Genomic DNA, 26,694 nt, shown 5'->3' with positions numbered 1-26,694 from the left:
TGTGAATATTGTGCACTTTGCACGGTACTATTCTCATTCTGTTATTGTTCACAGTGTATGGATATATCATTCAAACAAGAGGATTGACGTACAACTTCTAGAAGACAATACCCAAGCTTACTTCTCCTTCCCCTTACTTCCCTTGAAAGAAGTGCGAAAGCCATTCTTACCTGCTTGAGAAGTAGCCATTGTAAACTCAGTCCTGCTATTCCACATCCTAGCTACCACTGTTTTTTCTCCATACTGCACCCCCACTACAATCTGTGATGGAAGTAAGCCAGAGTTTGTGTTAAGAATGTAAAATTAGGATATGAGCTAGCAGGTCAGAATCAGGTCCTGATTAAGCATCTTATTCCATCAGAGGTCCTTGCAACAACTATGTGTGTGTGTGTGTGTGTGTGTGTGTGTGTGTGTGTGTGTGTGTGTGTGTGTGTGTGTGTGCCTGTGTGTGTGCACCATGGGTGTATGTGCATTAATTACCCTTTCCCTGGGGTGTGTTCTATTTGGCCTTGAGCATTTTTAGCATACTCACAATACTGTGGCATTGTTAAATATAATATATAATACATAACATATAATATACAATATACATTGCTCCTCTACTCCACCATTTGCACTGGCTGCCAGTGACCTTGACATCGGTTTATGAGATGTTAGCACTTCTTCATCATATCCTTTATTTTCTGGGTCCCACCTGCATGAAAGAGCTGTCAGTGATCTGGTAACCAGTCTAAAAGAGGGCTAGTGGCTCCCAGAAAATGGCTGAAATATTCTTGTTTGAATTGTTTTTCATCTTTAAGGAAATTCACTACACCTCCTGCTCTAAATGGAGTTGACCAGCAAGAGGAGTTTCAAGAAGTCCCCAAAAATATTTCTGTTTAGAAAGACTTATTCTGAGTGTGCTAATAATATTCCTCATTCCTAGAACTTAATTTCATAATGTGCACTTATATTTTAAAACATAATTTATTGTGTTAGATTTGTTTTACTGTATTATGATTAGCTTTAAATATGCTATATAAATTGATTTGATTTATTTGGTGCTAGTAAAAAATGAAGTTTGCTCTAGCAGCAGACAAATTTTTACAGGACTCTTTGTTGGTGTTGGGGTAGGCAGATTAGGGTTAATGCAGTTGGAGCAGCTTGGGGTGGAAGTGATGCGGAGGGTTAGGCATAGTTAGTATAAGTTGGGGGAGGTTAGGCAGGAAGAGGTTTGGTCTCTTTTGCTATAAGTTGGGAACATATACTTAGCTGTTTTTTTTTTTCTTACATCCAAATAACCAGTTGGGTATTTCAGGTATCCTTAGTGGATGTTGGTAGGTGAGTTGGGGAGAGGGGGATCATTAGGGTAAGTATTGTTTTTTTTAAAACATGGTGGTACAGATGGGGGTCAGTTACTGGGGCTTACTGGTGTAGGAAGCATGACTTTTCAAGTCAGGGGGCACACACTGTGGATAGGCTACAGTCAGGGGCAAACTGGGCATCTGGCAGTACTTGTGAATGCCAGAAGGCCCGGTGCCAAAATGGGCTGGTGGGCTGGTAAAAAAAAAAAAGAAAAAGAAAAACATTTCATTATTAAACTTTACACACTAGTAGCAGTTCAAACTGCAAGCTAGTCTGTAAAGTCAAATGCGATTCTCTATGCAGAACTCAGAGCAGTACACGTGTCCTCGAATTCCACATAAAAAGAACAAAAAAATATCTTTTTTGTCTCCGGACTGTTTTAAAAACTGAATTGGGAGGAGCACAGGCATCAATGAAGATGCCCAGAAGTCATTGCTGTTTTAACAACAAGAAATAGGAAGCTGATGGGACTGTGAAGTCAGCAGCCTGTCATTTACTCTGAGTATGTGACGTGACTGCTGATTACCCTTGTTACTCTCATGATCTCTTCTCTCACTTTAATTATGAGGGAGAGAGCAAAAGTGTGGAGAGACGAGAGATGAATAACCAGCAAACAGAGAGAAAATCAGTGATCCAGTTGGAGATTAGTGTTTAAACTTTAAGCTAAGTTCTCATTTTTTTTCCTGACAAAGTCAAACAGATATTTTCTGTATTTATTTTTTTTCCTGGCTGGGTGAACCAGATAATTTCTGTATTTAATTATTTCCTGGCAGAGTTGACCAGATACTTGTTAAATCTTGGTGTAGTGATGCAGTCTCCTATATAAATTTTTGTTTCTGACATCCTGGCATGTAGCTTGGCAGGGTCAACCAGATAGTAGAAGACCAAATCTGCAGTGAGCTGTGAGTTTTGGGGACTGTTTGTGATGTCTTTCTAACAATATCCTGGCATTGTCAACCAAATACTAGTAGGTGATCTATGTGTTTTGGGCACTGTTGATAGCTATTCTTTTCTAAATATAATATTCTGGCAAGGTTAACCAGATACTAGAGAGGCAATGTGTTCTGGGGACTGTTGATAATAATTTTCTGTTTCTAAAATAATACACTGACATGGTCAACCAGATACTAGTAGTCTGTGTGTTTTGGGAGCTGTTGATGACTTTCTTTTTTTAATATAATTTCCTGCCAGGGTTAACTAGATGCTAGGGACTAGGAGGCAATCTGTTTTAGGGGCTGTTGATGATATATTTTTTAATAGAATAACCTGGCAGGGTTAACCAAATACCAAGGCTGCAGTATGCTTTGGAGGCTCCTTGACTGTGTATGTATTTTTTCTAATAAAATATCCTGGCAGGGGTCAAACAGATACTAGGTACTCAGTGTGTTTTGGAAGCTACTTGTGGATGAAATGTTTTTTTTTTAAACCTAATCTTTTTGCAAGGGTCAATCAAGATATCTCAGGATGGTGTGTAAATGTTTTGTTGTTGAAACTCTAGCCTTGCATGACTAATGTGCATGAGTGAACTGAAGTAAGATTACTTACAAGCTCTTGACTATGTGATGTGAAAGAAATACAGTAACGTAATCATTGTCTTCTTTTCATTATTTTAAACCTTGTAGGCTCAAAGCAGATATTGCGGGTAGGCAATCTGGCTGGGGGCTATGCTTAATATGGGTGAATGAAATGTATTTCTGACTTGCTTTGCAAGAGTAATGTGCATGTGAGTGAAGTAAGATCAACCACAAACTCTGAACTCTGGCTATTGTTTATGTGAAAAATACATATATTAATGACAGTGTTGTCTTTATTCTTATTTTTGTCTTTTAACCTCTCAAGATCGATCAGATATTGCAGATGGAGTGGGCTATAGGGATTGAGGCTATGTGTGAATGAAGCAACTGGCCCTGCTGTTTACTGTTGCTATACTTCTGGCTTTGCAAGACTGTAAATAGTTCTCTGGATTTTCAGATGAATGCAATCTAATTATCAAATGTATGAGTCATTCTTAATGTATGTTATTTCATATCTGTTCGTGTGTATTTAAAACTGTTTGTGATATGTTAGAGATTTTCTCCCTGGCATACCTCTGAACTGTCCAGATTTCTGCTTCATGTTTTTGGGCTGTTGTTCATAAAATCTGTGGTTTTCTGGCAAATTGCTGAGGATTGAAGTCACCAAATAGTGATATACATTTGAGTTTCAGACTTCATATCTTTCAGAAAAATGCATGTTAACACAAACCCTTTTATTCTAGCAACTTTTTAAGTTTATAACAGCAATTTTTAAAATCTGTACCTATTTTGGGCCTTTGCCCCACCATGATTTTAGGCTTTGTCCAGATTTTTTTTTGCTAAGAGTTTGAGAGGTATGCTCCCTGGACATATGTTGAAAAGTTTTTTGTTTTCTTTTTGATTAAAGACAATATGACAAACCTGAGTAAACAAAAGTAAAATAAATAACATGAAATATGCATTTCTGTAAGGTGAGCTGCCAGACATAAGTTGTGACTAATGTTTCTACCAACTAAATGAAATGAATGCAATTATGTTGATTTTATCCTGGCAGGGCCAAAGTAAATACTTTTGTTCTGTAATGGGGAGGGGGAGGCTGTTTGTGAATGAAATGGATGTTTTGAAATCTTGTTGCATGGTTTCAGTAACACGTCAAGAACTCAAAACATTCTCAAGAGATATTGATACTGTCCAAAAGGCAGCCGGCAGTTTTGTTAACCACATTAACATGAAGTTGCCAGAATTAGACGACTACAATTTGGAAGTACAACCTGCTCTTTCAGAAAATAAGACCCTGTAAAAAGAAAATGATGGCAAGTGAATCCACTCATGATGAGCAAATCTCTGCTGCTATTATATCTTACAGAGTACAGGTTTACAACTTAATTCTTGTTGAGATCGTTGAAAGCATGCATCTCCGTTTTCAAGATATTAGAGTACTTTTACCCAGATTTTTATTTCTTGGATCCAAGAAACTTTCTGAATTAAACAACTGAGGTATTTCATCTTCAGTGCTAGTTAAATTAAGGGAACACTTGATTCATTTTGATGAAAAAGCCACTGCTGAAAATTTACAAAGCAAACTTGCAAATTTTGCTTTGCATTGTAAAAACTTGAAAACGTCAGTAGTAGAATATACAATTCAAATAAAAAATGAAGGCAGTATTGATGTAGAAGTAGAAAATAACTAATGCTCAGCATGCATAAACTGCAGTATTTGTTGTTATCTAATTTTACTTTGATATAACTTACTTACTGATGCTTACCCTATAATGGGCCTAGCTTATAAATATATGTTAACACTTTTTTTCATGCAAGTTGCCTATGAGAGAAGGTTTTCACTTTAAAACTTATTAAAAAACATTAGAGAAGCACAGTTTCTAATGATAATTTAGATTCTTTCATGTTCATGGCTACAGAAAAAAGATATGCTAATGAACTTAGATTTGGATAAAATAATTAATAAAATTGCACAAATTTCAGAACTATTGAAAAATCTACTTGTCCCATAAAATTAACTTGTGATTTGTTAAAATTAATACGAAAACTAAAGACTATCTTAGAAGTATTTTTAATAGTTATTTAATTGTAATTTATTTGTTTAATGTTAGTTGTTTAATTGTTGTTAAATAATAAGAATTGTAATGATAGATAATAGAATATTAAATATTGATTGTTTCAGCAGTTTTCAGTTTGTTTTAGTTTAAATAATTTTCCCCATTTTTCTTAAGAATTTCAATATCCCACACTAGTTAGTGAAAATGGGCTGGTGGTTATGATAGTGCCAGAGTTTAATTCTTGTCCCAGTTTACCCCTGGCAGCAATAGATACAGACATGGTCAGAAATCTTTTCAGGTGGGTTTAGTGGGGTATTGATGGGCCATCAGTCTGTCACCCAATATTCAGTTCAGTAGTTGTGCCCATTTTTAGGTATATTGTTGCTGGATAGGATGGTTGCAATAGAATTTTATTGCTACAGTGGTGTTTTGGTGCAGGTCTCATTGTTGGGCTAGGTTTTGTTCTTGTGGACTGGTACAATGGTTCAGGCATCTGGTGAATAACTGTCACATCAGAGTGGCACAGCTGAGTGCTAGATGCATCTTTGATGATCAGTTTGATTGACTTTTGTGGTCTGGGTCCTACGACAGGTCAGACAGTGTGCACTGAGACATTACATCATTATTCCACCAAGGTCAGGAATGTTTTTCTTATTTGTTAAGTAAATGTATTTAAAAAAGTGCCTCAAGAGTTGGAGGGAAAACAAGCAGTTGTGCTCTGCCTGGGTCATGGACTTATTACAGTCTATTTCCATTTATATAAAAAAAGAAAGAAGTGTGTTTTCATGTGACTCGTTTTTTGGGGGGTGGGTCAGGATTCTTCCCTTCACATAGCTCACTCCAGAGATGTTGTGGTATGTTGGTGGGGGAAGGGGGATTGAGGCAGCATGGACAAATTTCTTGTAAAGGGGAATTTTATGTTTGTGGGCGGATAGTTCACACAGGATGCAGTCTGATGGTCCTCCCAACACCTTTTTTCAGATATGCTTTAGCGGTGATATTCTTACTTTAGTTGTCACTGCGATTGTGTTTTGGGGGTTTTGACATTTAGGGGATGACAGGTATGGATGGTCTGGCTGACATAATGATATAAGTCTTCACAAGACAGATACATGGTACAAGGTTTGATTTTATCCTCAAGTTGATCTTTCAGCTTATAAAAGTCAGCAGTCTGGTAGCCTACTATGCTGACAAAGGGGGTGTTATTGTATTTGTTCGATTTGGGCTATCTCCTGAGAAGGGAAGAATGTGGGGTCTTTCTATAACTGAAATTTTAATAAGGATTATGATATTAGTATATATAAACACAGTACATATAGAGCATAATTAGTTTACTGTGGAGCAGTGGCTGAAGGGCCAGAGCTGGGAACATAGATCCTTGGGCATTGGAGGGGGTGTTGCCAATGCAGCAGCTTCAGGTAATCATTCAATTGATAATGTAGCAGCTGGGCATGTAGGTGATGTTGACAAGGATGCAAGACTAGTAGGATTTTTACAAGACTTGATCACGGGGATAGGGATAAGCTGCAAGAATTGCTAGAATCGACTGGTGAGGCTGGAGGAATTTTGGAAGGGTTGCCTGAGAGTACTTGCAGGGATTCCCCAGAGGCAGGTATTCTGGCAGTTTCTCCATTATTGCAGCAGCTAGGAGAGTTGCCATGGCAGTCTCATGAGCAGTCTTTATCTGTGCAAGTAGCGCAAGGAGATAAAGCAGGGATTTCAGCATTATCAATGAGCCAGGTAGCCTTGCTTTTGATGCCTCATAACCTGCTAATAGTTAAGGAAAATATTCAGAGGGTTGACTATGTCAATTTCTTTGAGCTGCTGAATGTAGATGGTACTCAGCAGATTGTTTAGGCTGTGACCTCTGCGGTCAAGGACTTTGCAACAGTCTTAGCCATGTTAGTTACGAAGAGACTGAGCAGGTATAGAGCCAGGACTTGGGACAATAGGTTCCTTGGTTTTCTATATTTTATAATGGTACTTTTGCAAAAAGATGCTCCTCAAGTGCCACCACTGTTGGCATGTTTTATTACAGTTAGGGAAGCTCAAAAACTAAGGGGTGGTTATGCCTGCTTTGCTATGACCAGAAATTTAGGAAGCTTAAAGCAATGGATAACACTTTGATTTGGGAGTCAAGGCATGCAGATTCTTGGCTTGCCCATAGGATTGATAGATCTGGTAATCTGGGGACGATGATGACAAAGTTGGCAGTTGTTGGGGTTTCGATGTGGGTTAATGTTCGTGAGCTAATTGTCTTTTCTTCATGCTTACTCAGTTTGGGACTGTTGCATGCGGCTACAGTGTGTTGGATGAAGGACAATTCATTGAGTAGTTAGTTTGAGCATAGTAGGCCAGCAGTATCTGGGCCCCTGGGTGGGTAATGCAGAATTTTCATGGTAGCAGGGGACAATTGCCTTTTCATAGGGCAGCATTCTCCCACAAAGGTAAAGGAGCTTGCAGCACTGTTAGCAGTGTATCAAGTTAAGTTACTATTTCATGAGTTAATCAGTGAATTCACTGTTGGTTTTAACTTAAGATTCCAAATGCAGATCAGTTTAGTGATTCCAAAACATATGTAGTCAGTATGTGTTAAAGAAGATGTGGTGATATATTTGTTCTGGAGGGAGGTACAGACAGACAGGGTTTTAGGTCTACTTGAATCTCCTCCATTTTCTCAGTTTAGGTTTTCTCTGTGGGTCTTGTACCCAAGATGAGAGAGGGACAATTTAGTTTAATACACAACTTGTCTTTTCCTGAAGATGAGTCAGTTATAGACTACATCAATAGGAATGAGGCAATGGTGTACTATGTCTCCTGGGATGATGCACTTTATTTGATTAAATCATTTCAGGATCTGTGGTTAGTCAAGTTAGACACTGATGTGTCTTTCCAATAGTTACCAATTAAGGTAGAGGATTGGTAGTAGTTAGGTATGTGTGTAGATAGGACATTTTATTTTGATACTACAATGCCCATGGGTTTTCACATAGCATGTGCTACTTTTTCTCAAATATTTTTATTGACTTTTTAAAGATGAATATAGCATTTTATAATTTAAAAAATAGAAACATACATTTTGATTACATTAATCACAGAAAAAAAAGATAAAACAAAACTATTTACAATGGTATCTAGCCATACAAATGCACTTGAGTTCTTCAGGGTACAGTTCTATTTCATTGTGTATTGCAGTCAGTTCTGTCCAGTATCTCTACAACTTTTAGCCAAAAGTTGTAATATGAAGTGATTCTTTCATTTCTCATCTTGATAGTAGCTATTTCCAGTTCAGATACATTTAATGCCAAGTTCTTTAATTATTTAAATGTAGGAGAAGTCTCACTCTTGCAGTTCATAGTGATTATCTTGCAGGCAATAGCTAGTAAGATCCATAAAAGTGAAAATTTTTATCTGGGAAGACAGTTATGTATGGGGGCATCAATGTTTTGGTTAGTTGACATTTACATATTTTGGACAAATAAACTGTTCCTTGTGCTGTTTGATTACCTATAGTAATCATAAATTATATAAACCTAAGAACAGTTTGCCTAGTAGATGAATTCATTGGCTTCAATTTACTTATAATATAATGTCTTAGATCTTGTATGACCAAGTTTCTCCAACTAATAGAGGAGGTCCTTTCCAAATAATTCTCGAATGTGTTGGACTAACTTGGCAGTTGAATTTAGATGCATTTAGACCAGCAGGGCTAAATGAGAACTGTAATATATCTTGTATACTGAAGTTAAAGAGCTACTTTAGGTAAACTTTTTTGTTTTAGTTCGAAAACACACAAAGTAACACTTTTAGGGGTATAAAATATACTTGACTGATTTACTAAAACACGTTTCTTTACATATAAACTCATATATACCTTCTGAAGTAATAAGCAGGCCATTATATATACACACATTTTTTGAATCAAAAACTTTTTTAAGCTTTTATTAGGTTTTTAAGAAAAACTTTTATGTAGATACTAATTGAGTTGTTGTAGGATATGTAATTATGTGTCATTTCCAGTTTGTGAGTATTTGAACAGTTTGGTTCAGCTGTTTCAATTGTCTTCTTCTGATGAAGCTGTGACAGGAGCCACGGCGAAAACGCTCTTTTTTGTACAAATAAAAAACTTTGCGTTAAAGAAGAAACTTTGGATTTGGCTTTGTCTGCGTTAAAGTCAGCTTACTGGACACAAGGTTGCCTGTTATTGTACCTTTTTACAAGTTTGTTCGCTTATTTCTACTGTATACACTGTGGAAACAGTGCAACGAACAAGAGGGGGATGTGCCTGACCTGACTACAGACTGTAAGTGCCACTATACTGCATTTGGAGTAATTTTGCTCTTTAACAGTGTGCAGATATGGCTATTGTACATGTCTCAATACCTGCCATGTCAGTTCCATGTTTATGAGGAATCCCCGTCTGCAGGGTCATCTGCAGCCTGGGCAGTGTTGTGTCCGTGGTTGCATGTGTCACCCACAGAGCATCTAGCTGTCGAATGCAGAAGGTAGTGTGAGGATTGCAGTCAGTAGATGGAGAAAAGCATGATAGTCACAGACGTCGTATCTCTCAAAGGACATATGTTGCAACAACCCTGTAACAACAGTAAATGTATGTGGTTATCACAGCAACATGTCAGTATTGGCCCTGTGTATGTGCTTCTAACCACACCTCTGTCAACCTTTGTACATATGTTGTGCATGAAGTGGTGCATATGTGCTGTACACCATAATTTGTGGCATCATATCTGAGATCAAGCCACTGATATATCTGAATTCTACACAAGTTATGTACAGTAGGGGTTACATTACATGACATTACCTGCACATTCTGTGGATGTTCGTACAGTACTGAGGTATGTGTAGCTATGGCGAGTGTCGACAGTGTGTGTAGTGTTGCTATGTACCTTAGCCTGTGTACAGACATTGGTAGATGACATTGTTCTAGTGCCCCTACCATCAGATGTTACATGCTGCCCCACTGTATGGTATTGTAGTGGCGTACATGTTTGTAGGGCCATAAACACATGTGTCCTATACCACAGAGAGCCACCAGACCAAACTGTATAGCAGGCCAGTATATGTAGGGTCAGTCTGTGAGTGGCACATATGAGGATGGTGTAGAACACATAGTCCATACACTGTAATACCATGCTAGCTAACCATATGTGGCTGCGTTCACATTGGTTGTGGACATGGTACATGTGCATTCCCCCTTAGGAGATGTAGGCCAGTGTTGAGCCAGTCTGCCTGCAGCCTGCACAGTGCATTGTGACATGCCTAGCAGCTGAGTGTGCCTACACAGTGGGATTTCATGTGCAGATACTAGCCAGATGTCCTGCTGCCAGCCCTCCCTTAACAGTCATGTATGTCAGACAGGGCAGTGGGATGCAGTGCAGATGTATGTCAATATCTATTGTGTAGTATGTGGCCATGGCACCCTTGTACCAGTGATTATACCGTGTCAGGCTAGGTAGGGGTGTGTGAATGCATGACCTATGGTGGACATCATATACCGGTCGTTATGTGTTATACCCATCTACATGGCTGTCTACATCCATATTGTCAGGCATGGTACACGTGTAGCACTAAGGGCTTTTGTGTATACCTCTGGACTGTACAGACTGTCAGGCTGTCCACATATATTGGCCAATATCTCTGCTGCAGTCCACAGCGGCATTATAAGCTAGCAGCGGTACTGTATAATGATGTTCTTTGGATGTCTTTCAGTAACCAATGACGCACATCTTATAAGCAGATGTGACCTCCCACACACACCATGTCTGTGAAGACAATCCCAATAACAGTAGCAGTAGTCTACTAGTATACTTGCTATACATACCTGACATCCCCTGCAACTACGACATTGGGAACATATGAGCTGGGGTTGGCCTACACTTCATGTCCAGGACATATGGTGGGAATATATGTACATATACTTATCCAGATAGCCAGATATACATGATTACACATGTGTACTACACCCAATTAACACTGTCATGGCAACCACCTACTATAGATCCCACATCATGTGTGCGTGGTCCCATTATATCTCCTGTGTGTGGGCAGCAGTGTTACCAACAGCATGTAGCAATACCCCCTACAGGAGAACTGGCACACTCAGGGCAGCCACATATTTGTAGGAGGATTATGAACTACAGACAGACTGCGAATAGAGTTGTGTTATGCTTTGTATAGTACTGGTGTTACAGGGTGTGGGTGTACATACAAGTTTGCAGTGGAATGCAGTCCATCTGCATAGCACACAACTGTGGGCCTATCCTCATGCTGGCCAGAGCTATGCCTATCATGTCTTGTCTGTCCACCACACAGGTCTTGTGTTAGATATTACACTGGCAGTGTGTGTGTTGCGTGTTACCAGTACATGGCTATATCCATGACCATCTCTGTCATCAATTCCCTGACTAAGGGTATGTTACAAACTATCCAGTAACAACAGCATCTTGTGTGGTGTATGGCAACAGTTGTCCACATATGTGCCTGTATTCCAGCCTCTGTCCATCACCTACATACCAAGCTTTGCACATATGTCATGATGTTGTTGGTTGATTCATAGTGAACTGGGAGTATAACACACTGCCGTGCTACCATCAGTCCACTGCCATTGTACCTGCCACACATATGGTGGAGCTAGGGCCATATATGTGTGGGCATCACCTACACAATACATGTGTGCCCTTATGCACTGCAGACCCCAGTGTATGTAACAGTGGTATATGGCCCTGTATTATTTAGTCTGGGGGGAGCACCATAAATGACCTAGGCTGCTACAAAATGTGGGGGTATCAGGACTGAGCTGCCTTAATGTATCTGGATGTACTGTACCATATACTTTACCTATATATACATTACTGACATGGATCTGGGTAATGCAGGACTACTGCCCCCTGCCATACAAACTGTTCTGTTTGTTGGTGTGCTCGTGATGGTGTCAGTTATGCCATGTTATGTAGCAGTTACAACCCATGTGATCATATGATGTCTATACCACCTGAGTTTGTACAGTGTGTAGATAGAGGCTGCTGAACTACACACCTGGATTACATGCTGTTGATTGTTAGGTATCCTGTGGCCCAGTTTGTCTTTCCTATTGAACAATTTGAATGGCTTGGCCTGGACAGCAACAGCTGTGAACCTTTCCAGACTACTGTATGACTGTAACTGGTCCACTGTAGCATCACTCCGTTGACATAGTTGTCAGTGTCTGAACAGCTATATGGCATGGCATGTAGAACTGTAATAGTACACGATTAAAGGTTTCCATGTCTGCAAACCTGTAGGTGGTGTTTTATCTATGACCTCTCTGTGGGTGTATGTTACAGGCAACGATTGTCATTTGTATGGGTGGCACATACAGTGTCCAGTCATTCAGGGGTCAACTGTAAGCATAGTGGCTGTTCCATGTTGTGTGCACCTTCCACTTATCTATCTTACTGTACATATAACTGCATGCATATGTGTAGTCACATGTGTATATATATATATATATATATATATATATATATATATATATACACCTGCATCTGCATATCTGTGTCTGTGTATCTGTATCCTGGGAATGTTGATGGCTTTTACATAATACATTACCCATGGGAGCCAGGCTGTACTGCATGATATGTTATCAATACCAGCCTGACATCATACAGGTGGGATGTAGTACAGGTAACATTGTGTGCCCATGTTGTCACAGGCCCTGGTTATGGGATCTCCAACACTTGGTAGTGTATTGCAGGGTGGACATGTTTGGCTGGGGGGGAGGCCTATTTGTGCAACTCATATAGTGTGTGGTGCCTCTCAACCCCATTAAAGTAACATGTAGCCTGTAGCACTCTTCTCCCTAACAGCTACATGTGCCTTGCAGTACCAGTACAACAGTGTTGTACCAATGGGTCGGTAGACATGGGAATCCCATTGAGGTCTGCCACATGTGTGTATGTGTGCATGTGTGCATATCTGTAGGGTGCACCATTCCGAGGCCACATACTCCTATTACAATACACATTGCCACACAATAGTACAGATATTGTTGTTGTCACCCATAGGTGTTGCAATGCAATCCAACACCCTACTATGCCTGTGGTGTGTGCATCACATGCATATCTCTGTGGTACCACTGTTGTGATGTGCAATGGGTTGTTTTGGACTTGTGGCCAATGTGTGATAGTGGGTATGTCAGAGTATCAAGATGGGTTCTAGTGTGTACAATATCTAGTAAGGGATGTGGGTGCTGTGTACACTGTCTTTACACCATGGTACACCTGGTATATGGCCCACATACGACTCTCTGGTGGCCACTGTCACCATCACCCATACAAGTAACAGATAACAGGATACAGCCAAGTTACACATGTGCTTTGTGCAGCCTACCTGTAACACATTGGATGCATGGATTAGTTAGTTAACAACAATACAACCAGGTCTCTAAGATGTGTGTCTACCTGTTATGTGTCAGTCAATGTGTATATGATGGTATGACATACTATGTATTCTCCATATACAAACATTACATCCCCCATTACCATATTGTACGTGTCTGTGGATGGTCTGCATTTAACATGTGACCTAGTACACACCTCACCCTACAGATGTCATGTGTGCAATGACAGCCATGCAGTTCAGTAGCACTACATACCTGGGTAGGGGTGTTGACACAGTGCTGCCAAGTAAGGATGTGTGTGTATGTGGTGGGTTGACATAAGGGTGCAGATTATACCTGTACCAGCACGCCACTGGTCAGTTTTGCACATCCAATAACTATTATACATATATGTGGCATGTGTGCAACTGTACACCAGATATGTCACGGCCATGGTGTCACCACACTGACATACCCTTGTGGAATATGATTGCAGACCATCCTCCTGCTGACACATGTACGCCTACAGCACAAATGGATAACAGTATGAGGATAACAATTGGTGTTACCAACAGCTGAGATGCATCATAGCTGCATAGCTACACTACCTGACATGTATGCATTACACATTACCCCTAACAACATCTTACACTGCAGTACATTGCAGCACTCTATTACAGTCACCATGTGCATCAGAACCATATTAGCCTGTCCCTGCATTGATGTTATGGATGACAGGGTATGGCACAGGTATCATCATATGCACAGGGTGTGTGAAAGTCATCTTAGCTACATGGCTACACTACCTGACATGTATGCAGTACACATTGCCCCTGACTTCATTCTACACTGAAACATGCTCCTGGTGGTACCAGTTGTGGCACTTCTGCCAGGGGCATGATGACCAGCGGCCCTCCCACTAGCACCATAGTACATCTGCCGATGTGGTGGCCTTCTGGACATCTGACTATGCCACCTGTGACCCGACACAATTGGCATGGACACCACACTTTCCTGGTCATTGCCACCAAGCGCCAACTGTCTCTCTGCTATGGCCACATGTGATGGGGTTTGTAGGGGCACTGTAACTGTGTGCGAGCTTGGGGTGGCTAGGAGGGTGATGACATGTTGGCGCAGTGTCAACCTCTGACAACCCCACCTGTGCCTCACCTGTACCCTCATCATCATCGGTGTCTGTAGGGACACCTACCTCAGTTTGCGTGCAGGGGGGACCCTGACTGACCTCACCACCTGTGGGAGAAACAAATACACACATTAACACCTGTACAGCATTGCATAACAGTACACACACTCATACTGACATCCACCTTTCTATCTCACTTTCCCTGGGTTTACAGACAGTCCCACAGTCGGTTACATATGTTCCCCATCCTGTATGGCACTTGGTAATATACATACATTACTACTGCCCATTAACATATCATTCCTGTCCATGCCTACATGTCTGGTTACAACACCTGACCTGTTACTCCATCACCTCCCTGACTTGGGTGGAGTAGGTTGTACATGGTCTCACTGCTGTCATCCCGTATTACCCTGTGTATGGGCAGTAATGGTGTATAAGTCCCCTATGTCATTGGGGCTGCTACATCTACTACATATGCCACACACCAGAGCCTCATACTACAGTCTTGCTCAGTCCATGCCACATCTGCTGCACAAGCGACCCATCATGCGGACAACAGTACTACCTGGATACACTCACTGATGTGCTGTGGTAATTCCCCATTGCATTTGTAATGCTGCATATGTGGGTAGCCGGTTACCTATCTGCTGCTGGCAATATGATGTGTATACCTGCTATACCTGGTATGTACTTCACCTCCTAATGCATGCTCCATGCTACAGACCTTGTTATGCTATCAGCTGTCCTGTGTTCACATACCAGACAAGTAGTCCTGGTGTCCCATGTTTCACTCCATGTACAGCACAATCCCAAGGGGAAGTACTGCCATGTGGTCAATCCCACTATTGCCTGTGCATACATGGACACACACACACACACACACACACACACACACACACACACACACACATCTGACATGCATCGTCCACACTCCACTAGATTGCACTTACAAACACAATCGAGACACACACACACACACACACACACACACACACACACACACACACACACACACACACCTGACATGCATCGTCCACACTCCACTAGATTGCACTTACAAACACAATCAAGACACACACACACACACACACACACACACACACACACACACACACACTCCTACATGTGTATTTGTACAGCATTTGTACACACAGTCCTCCCATTACCCTTCTGTCAACATGCATTACATATGGTGCTCAACAGCATGCAGTGCAACTATAGTGACGTCATGCTAGTGGCAGTATACATGTGTGTGAGGCATGGGCTGTGTTGGTAGGTGATGACCCTTTCCCTTGTTAACACTGCACCCATGTACAAAGTGTTACTGTGGACCTATTCTGCACCCTGTCTTGTACTGTGCACCATACCTTGCAGTTGTAGAAACCATTGATGCATATGTAGTACTGTGTCAGTTATGTCAGCTCCACTGCTCACAGCCCCTATGTGTTATAGCAACACATACCTGGAATGATGGGATGATATGTGAACAGCTATAATTTGTGAATGCCTGATGTCTGCATTACAGATCACAACATCAGCAGTGCATGTATGACCAGTATAAGACTATTACACTGACAACCAGCGGACCTTGCCATGGCTGTGGGGGGTGCCTACACATGTCCCCTACCTTTGCATGGTTGCAAGGTCTACTCATGTGCACATCCCTTGGAGTGCACACTCTGTTGTCACGTGTGCTGTGGGGTCAGGGTTACATCTGCAATGTTTACTTAACCTGATTGTGTGCAGCTGCAGCCATGGTGGTGTTGATTCACACATGTCCCTACTGTAGGCCATGTGTCCTGCCATACTTCACATACCTGTGGACACATTGCATATTAACAGGATGTTAGTTATCTAGCATGTGTCTGTTGTACCCTTCTGATACCCCAGCATGGTCTCTACTGTGATGCAGTGCATTTCACAGCAACAAAACGTGAACATGTACAGCATGCAGTGGGTAGGTGTGTTAGATGTGTGCATGAAATATCCCATAGCTATTACATGCCCATTTTATCATCATGCATGAACATGAACCATACTCACCGGCTATGGGCTGCTGCCATGGTGGTATCCTGGAGGTATCTAGGTAGGAGTGTGAGAAAGTTGATGTTAGTGGCCACAGCTGTGGCATTCATAAAAGGTGAGTGCAGCATTACGTTGCATCATCAGTAGAATTACACAATATTACAGCTTATACACAACTGTTTATTACTACTACACAGCAGCAGACTATGTATATGACATCTCAGATTTGCATGATGTACCTGTAGAGATGCAGATGCATACACAAGAGTGGTGTACCGATGTGCCCTGGGGCCTTACCTGCACACTCCTCAGCTGGTGTGTCGTTGGCACCCACCTCCAAAATGTGCCCTGCCAGGTATTGTTGCTGCAGGTGGCCAGGTGCCACAAGGCTGCTGAGAAGCTCCTCCACATGGGTGAGGGGTGGATGGGTGGGTGACCCCCCATTGTGAGGTGGTCCCCCCTTATGACAGCTGCACGCCGATGTACATGGTGAAGCAGGTCAGTGCAATAATGCAGGACTTGCTCATAGCTGCGGTTATACAGTCCGACATCATTGACCCTGTGGACTAGCTTGTTCCACAGGGCAGTCCTCTCCTGCTGGTCGTGGGCTGTCTACCCAAACAGCAGTTCGTACTGCTGTACCAGGTGGTTGATAATAACCTCTGTCTCAGTGACGCTGTATATGGGAAGACAACTATGTGACATGTTCCCTGGAAGACATAAAGATGGAAACAGGTCTGAGCCACCCATACAGTAGGGTTACCATAGTTCTTAATACACATATTTGTCTCCCCCCACCATATCAGCTACAACAAACCGTTCACAGAATGCAATTATGTCAGCTGCTTGCCTACTATTGGGACATATGTTGTATTGTTCCAAGCTTTGTGCTATGTGCATGTGCTACGCTTTGTGCTATGTGTTTGTAGCCATGCTCTCTGTGGGGAGACTTATCTTTGCTGGCCTGTTACAGACTATTTCACCTGCATGCCATTGTCAGTGCCACTATATATATGTGTATAAATATACATCTATGTACATATATGTGTGCATATATGTTGTACGTTGTTGATATACCTATGTCTATATGAGTGTCTGTGTATCTGTACACATACACGTCACATTCTGTATCACACAGATATTTATCTATATGTGGAGTGCATACAGACATCTGGTACACATTCTGTAACTGTCTTTCATTCACAGATGCACTGTTCTGCCTTGCTGCAACACAGACAGGTGTCACATGTGAACACAGACTAACATTAGGGTAGTATATATGGTGTGAGATTGCTGGTATGCCTATTATACACCTATGGCATTTGTGCATGCTACATTACACATTAACATGACTGTCCTGCAAGTGGTGTGCTCTGACACCCATGTGTCTATCATGACGGCAGTACTTCCACCACCAACTATTTTCCACACTAACATATCATACACAGATATTATGGCTGACATCTTTGTCATTCATTGCTGATCTGCACAGTTGGCGGGTACAGACAGTATTGTCCAGAGCAGTTATTCAGTGGAACATCATTACAGGGACAACTACAGATGGCACATATCAAACATTCAGCATCATATATCCTATTAATCTATACCACATACTGCATTAAATTACATACAGTTATGTTTTACATACCTTTTTTTTTTGGCCGGGTGTGACGCCTTCCCGGTTTTGGCTTGTAGGCTTTCTTTTTTCCCACTGTGCGTGTGTTTCGTTTTATCTTTTCTTTTTTTTTTTCCTCTCTCTCTCCCTCTCCACTAGAGCAATTGAGCTGGTTTGAATGGATTGCAGCATAGCTTTTGTAGGTGATGCACATGATCAGGTGATGGGCTCTGCACCAGTGTGCAACAGTTGTTAACTGCATGCAGCCTGCTGTGTAGTGATTCAGTTAATCATTGTCATGGCAACCCAGTACTATAAACTGCTGACTCATGTGGGCATTGTCCCTTCACCTTTCCAGTATGGAGGACATCCTTCCTGTATGTGGGCAGCAGTGTTACAGATGGCAGGTTGCAGTACCTATTACAGCAGGGCTTGCAGACACAGGGCAACTACACAATTGTAGAAGGTTCCAGACTTACAGACAGAGTGAGTAGTGTTGTTATGTGCATTGTATATTGCTGGTTTTGCAGTGTTTGCGTGTACATAGTAGTTTAAGATGGAATGCAGTTTGTCTGCATAGCTTTCAACAGTGGGCCTTTCCACATGATGACCAATGCATTGTCTGTTTGCTTTTGCCTGTGCACCACACAGGTCTTGTCCTAGATATATCCCTGGCAATCTGTCTGTTGCGTGCTATCAGTAAATGGCTACATTAATTTGTGTTCCTGATGTGTTATTCCTGCATAAGGGTATGTTGCAACGAATCTTGTAACCAGCAATTTGCAGGGTGTGTAACAGCAATATTGCGAGTATGGCCCTGTGTTCCTGCCTCTGTCCTCCACATCTATGGCTGGCATTGTCCTGCTGTGATACGGTTAGGGGTTGTTCGGTAATGGCCTATCATTATTTACTGCTAGCATTCCTGCTATCATCCCAGTCATATCGTGGACTCCCACAACATTTGTTGGTCAGGGTCCATACATGTGACAGATACATAGACATTACCACAGGTAATAAATGTCCCCCTAGGCCTTGATTACAGGGTGTAACTGTTATTGTTTATTGTTTCTTATCTTGACAACAAATCCTTTGTCTACAGTTGTACGAATTGACGGGACAGCACACTGTCTGCATCTACTGTTTTGTGTGGGCCTTGCATTCCTCACTGATTAAATAAGTCCAAATCTATGTGCTGTAAGTAATGGCATACATTATTGTAAAATACACCAATCAAGGTTGTCTGTGTATACATACCTGTGTGTAGTCTCATGTCCTTTGAACTGTGAGTGGTATATGTGTAATGCAGTACTCCTGTTCAAGTATAAAAGTCATTTAGAAGGTTATACAGCAAAATGATGCTGATATACAGATTTCACATGGGAAATAGAATGTGCTGCAGTGGGAATCAAACTGGGAATGCATGCACATTAGGCAGATGCTCTGCCCACTACACTATTGCAGTTCTACTTCATTTGCATATTTCTACCTTAATGTCATACCCATGCTCCCTTTCCCTGGCCCCCGAGCTCCACGCATGCAGCATCCATCCATTCTGCAGTTGCTAGCCCTGCCATACCACACCTTCATGCATTTCCCTCTCTGCATGTCTCGGTACTCCCCCATTTTACTGTCTCGACGCAACCTTCTGCAGGCTATTCATCTGTTTAGTCCACGTACGTTCGAGCCTTCCCTTGATCCTCCTCCGATACTGGTAGAAACATCTTTGTGACCCAAAAGGTCTGGTTTGTCCCACAAAGGACAAACCTGTTGTTGTGTCACAAGGAGACTTTGCTGGTCTACACTGTTTCTCCCACTGGTAGCATCCTGCCAGGGGTTTGAGAAGCAGCAGTTTGCTCACACACCAGACCAGCCTCATCTCCCAGTTCCGCAGATGAAGCACACCCTCACGGCATGCCCCGTTTTCCATTCCTCTCTTCAGTATTATGCAAGACTACTGTTCTCACAGTATGTGTGGACAAGCACTGTTCAATGATATTCATAGACTGCTTGGAATACTGTGATTGAGCAATGTGCACATGTTTGCTGGTATTAATCTACATATTTACATACATTTCCTATACTGCTGACTGACTATGCTGGATGACATGTTTGTGATAGCAGCTGATTGTATATCTGCCATGCCTTTGTGGTAACTCACTTGGACTATAGTGTGCAGGGTGGGGGGGGGGGGCCTGGGAGTGCTGATTATTTTGTTACTGGCCACGATGAGAGCTGTTGGCTACAGAGTGCCTAAGGCACTGTGGTGGAAGTGTAGGCAGGTATGCGATGGTGTGCGCAAGACTCAGACTTGCTGACCTTCAGTTACAGTGTCTTACACTGGGCTGGCCTCCACATTGCTTAACCAGTGTGGGCATTGCTTACCGCTGCCCAAACAGGCGTAATCCAGCTTGCTTCTGCATACCCCTGCACGACTTTATGAATATGTCAGTATTATACATGCTTAAGTCAGGTATACATGTCAGGTATGACTGTTGACGAAGGTCAGTGTAAGTTGAAGTGGGATTCCAGTTTAGCAGTTCTGGATAGGTTACACTCAGGTATTCGGGTTAGGTTTAGTTATGCCATACCTGTGTTGTAGAGTAGATGTGAATAGTGAAGGTGTAGGTGGGTAGGTGGAGGGGGGGACATTTTAACTATATAGTAGGCTGTTCGACTGATTGGTGGGGGAGCAGTTGTGCAGGTTTGCAGGATGTTGGGATATGTATGCGAGGCAGGACAGGAGGTGTCAGTGTCAGTAGTTGGTATAGGGCTATGGAGTGTTATTTGGGGGATGGACTTTGCCAGGTGGTGAGCAGGTGGTGATCCAAGTGTACTTGAGGATTCCCTTCATGTGTTATTTACGTGTCATCTGGGACAGCTGCGGTAATACACCTGGGTTGGGGGTACCAGATTCTGCCAATATAGATGTGTGGAGGGTGTCATCTACTTGTGACTGTGAACATTACTAGTAATGAAACAGGGGTTGATAGGTAAGTGGTGTTACTGGGCCACACAGAGGGGCTGATAGTAGAGGACATGTCCAGGGAAGTGCAGGAAGGTTGACAGGAAGGTCCACGGCTGGCCATTTCTTCTACAGCAACAGCTGTGTATATACCCTGTATTTGGGGGTAGGTTTGGACACTCACACCCCTGGGTAGGGGTGAGGACAGCAATAATACCTTGTGATGCCAATTAGTTTGGCTTACATGCCTACAGTGGGGTGCTGCGACCATGTGTTCTTTGATGTCATTTAGGGGGTTTGCAACAACACATCTGGTTATACCATCCTTTGCCATGTAAACTAGACTTTGCTGCAGTGGGACTCATACCGGGTGTAGCTGCTTGTTAGGCATTGGCTCTGCCAAATACACACTATTGCTTACATCCCTTGGGCGGTCCACATAGAATGGCTCCAGCCAACACCTCCACACCTAGGCCCATAATTTCATACCCATAGTCCCCCCCACCACACCTCCTCTTCATCACTCTTCCTTACTCTGTGTGCAGGTCGGGTCTGAACACACCAGTACACACTGCCCACTCTCCACTTCTTGGGACCCATCATGTATGTTGTCTCGCCCCATGGGTCATCAGGCTTCCCCAACCTTGTAGGCTGGGAACATGCATGCCCTGCCTTAGGTTATCTGTGTAATGGCTGGAAGGACGAATAGCCATAAAATTTTTGGCTTGTCCCGCAAGGGACATTCTTGTCTTTGTTTCAAGATTAGACTTGGCGGGTCTCTTCCACTGGTAGTATCTTGCCTGTAGTCTGGGAAGCAGTGGTTTGTTTACTTTTATTGTGTGTTTGTATGTTTCACCTGTCTAGCTTGGGGGGGGGGGGTGATGCTATGTGTTACACGTTTGTTGATTGGGCCCCTCACCCCCATTGGCACGACCTGTGAACATATGTAATTCTTAACTGCTGTATCATATCCTAGCTACACACACACACACACACACACACACACACACACACACACATACATATACATATAGATACATATATATATATATATATATATATATATATATATATATATATCTGTATATGTATGCATATATATATATATATATATTTTTTTATTTATATATATATATATATATATATATATATATATATATATATATATATATATATATATATATATATATATATATATATAAATAAAATGACTTCTGGATGTATGGGTTGCTGCATATGTATATATCTATATGTGGATATTTATATATATGTCTGTCTATGTATGTATACATTTGTACTACAGAGAGGGAGAGGTATATCTCCATGTAGTTATGGGTATATATATATATATATATATATATATATATATATATATATATATATATACATACATACACACACACACACACACGTGTACCTCTACATATTTAGCTACATATCCTGTCATGTTGCCTGTTATTGCTGGGTACTGTTTCATGTGCATACCAGCCAACCTTGTGTGCCACGTATGCTTTGCGATACCTACAACTAAATCCGTTAGTGTACACAGAGTCACTCATGAAATCTATTGTTAGTACCAGGTAATCATTCATCCCATGTGAGACAGCCCGAACAATGGGTATACAACTTTCATCTACACCCAGAGTTACATAGGTACCCATGGCTATGTGCAATGACTACAGAGTGTGCCAGACCTAGGATACTTGGGTCGAGACAACATAAGGGATGGGTCCCGAGGGGGGGGGGTGTGGAGGGGGGGCAATGTGTAGTGGTGTGGTAGCTACGAGCCGGTAACCAGGGTTGAGATGGTGGCTGCATGTGTGCAGTGGGTGGGGGGAAGTGGAACTGTGGGTAATGAATGTATGGGTCGTGGATGGCCTTGGGTGGATGGGCCTGTACTTTTCGGGCTGCCTAGTGGGTGGGGGGAGAGGTGGATGTGATCTCAACATGTGGAACATGACCGAGGGCTAATTTAAATCCCTATTTCAATGACACACTTACATTACATTGAGCTTGGTAGTGTTTTGCAGGGTGGACGTGTCTGCCTGCCAATTTGTATGTGACGTATAGTGTGCCTTTCACGGTGCATATGGACATGTATGTGTCTGTTAATCTACCATTGCTATTTACAGATGTTTGGCCATATGTACCTCTGTGGATGTATATATTTGCTTACATATTTCTAACTATGTCCGTATATACCTATTGGGACATTTATCTGCGTACATATGTGTAACTTGCTGTGTATATGTGGCCATATGGATGTTGACATATATATGTGCAGTTGTCAGCATTTGCATGTATATCTGTTCATATATTTGTATATGTCTGTATATATATATATATATATATATATATATATATATATATATATATATGTGGATAGTTTTATATATATATATATATATATATATATATATATATATATATATATATATATATATATATATATATATATATATATATATATATACATATATATATATATGTGTGACTACATCTATAGATATGCTGTATCCATTTAGATAGTAATATATTTGCACACACGTCTGTAGCTGTAGGTATACATTCTCTGTGCTGTTGTATGACTGGGCTGGATGATATGTTTCTGAAAACGTCAATGTTATTTCTTTCTGTTATGGCTTAGTGGTAAATCCCTTTGTCTATGGTGTGCAGGGTCCTTGGCTCGAGCCTTACAGGAGCATTTTGTTGGTGGTGCAGAACACTGGTGGTTGGATACTGAGTAATTAAGGCACTTTAAAGCAGTTGTAAGCGGGTTTGTGTGGGTTTGCATGGAGGTAAGCATTGCCAACTTCTGGTTACAGTATCTTACACTCAGCTGCGATATTGCTTAACCTGTGTAGGCAGTGCTTACTCCTGTGCAAACAGGCTTAAACCCGCTTACTGCTGCTTAAAAGTGAGTACTGCCTCTTAGCCCCGTGCTCATTTCTTTAAAAGAAAAGAAAAAGGGGTTGATAGGAAAGTGGTGAAAAAGGGGCACAAAGAGGGAAAGACAGTAGGGAAAATAGCTAGGCATGTGCAGGAAGGGTGTAGGGAAGGTCCATCGCTGCCCATTTTTCTACAGCAATAGCTGTGCATATACACTGAATTTGGGGATAGATTTGGACACTCAAACCCCTGGGAGAGGGGTGAGGACAACATAAATCTGCTGTAATGCCAATTAGACCAGATTGCATGTGTCTAATGGGCACATGCGAAATGGACAGCTATGTATGCGGCGAGTTTTTTTTTTTTTTTGTGGGAACAGATTGCCCTTTTTTTTCAGGTGAGAGTGGGATGTTGGGGAGGGGTAGTAGGTATATTTGGGGAGGTAGGTTGGGTAGGTTAACAGACAAGACAAACAAGACGCATACACGGGTGGTATATGACACATGTGGGGGTAAACACCTTGGACGGGGAGGGGTGTTTAGAAATCGCAAGCCCATGAGCCCACAAATGGAAACAGTGAGACTGAGGTCCCCACACATGGGCAGTCACCACTGCACCTTCACGGCCCCAAAGGTGGCTGTGCTGGGGGCTGTGTAGGAGGGGCAGGCTCACCCTCTAATTTTGCCACTTGACCCTCAAGCTGGTGTAGCTCGTCTCATAAAGCCCTATCGATCTCTGTACGCACCACGGCCCGAACCTGATGATGGGTGACTGGTTCCTCTCTGCCCCCACTCCCAGAGGGGGCTGAGCCACATCCCTTGGGGGGGTTCCACCTGAAGGTGGTGCAGGGCCTACAGAGGAGGAGGTCCCAGGCTGGTCCCCAGATGTACTGGTGCCCGGTACCATGGCCAGCTGAGGTAGGACAGGTGGGTCCGCTGGGACCGGCTTTCCCATACGGGCTACGATGTTGCAGTTTACAGACAGATATGGGTTAGTAATAGTCGACAGCATTCAGGATTAGTTATAACAGCTTGCATAAGTATACCCATTAACCCAACACACCAGATGTAAAACAGTTGCAGAGCAAGCAGAACACATGCATATATGGAACAACAGTGGCCATTACAGCAGCATGCAGGTTTCATTGATGGCAACAGGCCACCAATATGGGGGTATTTTAACATGGCATATGCATAGAAACAAATGTGAATATTTATAAACCAATAGGACATATGTCCCAACAAAAGTTTGGGGTATACACATACTGATTGAGGTGTGTCATTGGGTTATTATTGCACATGTGGTAAGGGTGAGAGAGAGAGTTCAATTAACAACTAATATATCCTTGTAGTTTTCTCTACATTCGTAGTCACTGCAGTGATCTGTCCCTTAGATGTAGTATTACACTACCCAATGGCCTTATATTGTACAATGGTATGTTTATAGATTATTATATACGTGACCTGTGTCTTACATACAGGCGTGACAAGATGCAGGTGTTAATGCAACATATGTTGAGAATTGCTCTCATACACTTTGGGTGAAATGCTGGAATGACAGGTTTGTTTTCATATACATTCGCTGACTACGTACACGTTTGATTATCAGTTATATGTCATTAATGACTGCCTACATTTCTTGGATCATCACACTGCATTTTCAGGGGAACAGATTACCAGGCTGGTGATGTAGGCCATTTATCTGGACATGCTGGACAGATTGGAACAGTTGAGGGGTATGAATATGCATACAACTTTCTATTTGAACATATTTGCAAAACCTGTGCTGTTGTTGGGTGTTATTTTGCATACAGCTTTCTACCTGAACATTGTAACAAAATTTGTACAGGTGTGGGGTATGATTATGCATACAACTTTTGTGTGACATAAAACTTACAGTTAACATCACAGAACACTGTGCTATCAGGGAATTGATGTGAAGCTTTCTAAAGTTTTCTGTCTAAGTCTCCCTCACTTGTACAATATGACTGACCTCTTGGCACTTCCAACATTGTTATACAAACCTTCATACTCATTTTATCTGCATACCACAGTGTGGGTAACACTGCTTAATACAACAGTACTATTTATAGTATGCAACAGTTCAACAACATATGAAAGAAGAGTAAACAGAAGCACTCCAGGGGTTATACCTTTATTCACAGAATAGTACACCTTTATTTCTACTTGTATGACACTTTCTCAGGCCCTTATATTTATTTGTTATGACAGTACATGCAGAATAATTACTAACCTGCCTCATGACACAGCCTTTGCAACCTAGCATCATGGGCTTGCTAGTTCGCAGCCCGCTCATCTGCAGCTGTCAGAGACATACAGTGATACTTAGCCATACCTATCCATAGTATACACAAGCTAGGCTATTATTACCAACTTAGTAGAATGAGTACTTAGTACTGGGGCATTATGCATCTGACAAGATTCCTGGATCCACTGTTCCAGTACATCCCCCCTCTGCCGCTTCAGGTCAGCATGGTGGTGCCTGACCTGCTCACCAGTCCGGGGGATACCTGTGGCACTGGTGAGGTCACGGGCAAGACTGTCCCAGGCCTCCATTTTATACTGCAAGCCCTGGTACTGGCCATGCAGTAGTCTCTCCTCATGGTGTTTTACCAGGAGCCATACCATGATTTTTGACTCCTGGATGCCCCAGCACTGCGCTCTGAATCAAGTGCCTTCACCCACCAGCCATTCTGCCTGAATTAGGAAGCTACAACCAGTTATGGGTAGTATTTCCGCCTGTGAGG

General features: G+C 42.0%; 1 protein-coding gene across 2 annotated transcripts in view; it reads left to right on the top strand.

The window, feature by feature from the left end:
- Positions 1-26,694, top strand: part of KCNJ6 (potassium inwardly rectifying channel subfamily J member 6) — a 644,361-nt gene that overhangs the window by 74,520 nt on the left and 543,147 nt on the right. The gene's annotated exons all lie outside the window — the stretch shown is intronic.

Source organism: Protopterus annectens, chromosome 5.part0 (assembly GCF_019279795.1).
Source record: "Protopterus annectens isolate FY-2018-M chromosome 5.part0, PAN1.0, whole genome shotgun sequence".
NCBI classification, from domain to species: Eukaryota; Metazoa; Chordata; order Ceratodontiformes; family Protopteridae; genus Protopterus; species Protopterus annectens.
The sequence above is the reverse complement of the archived record's forward strand: the minus strand, read 5'-3'. Positions and strand labels throughout refer to the sequence as shown.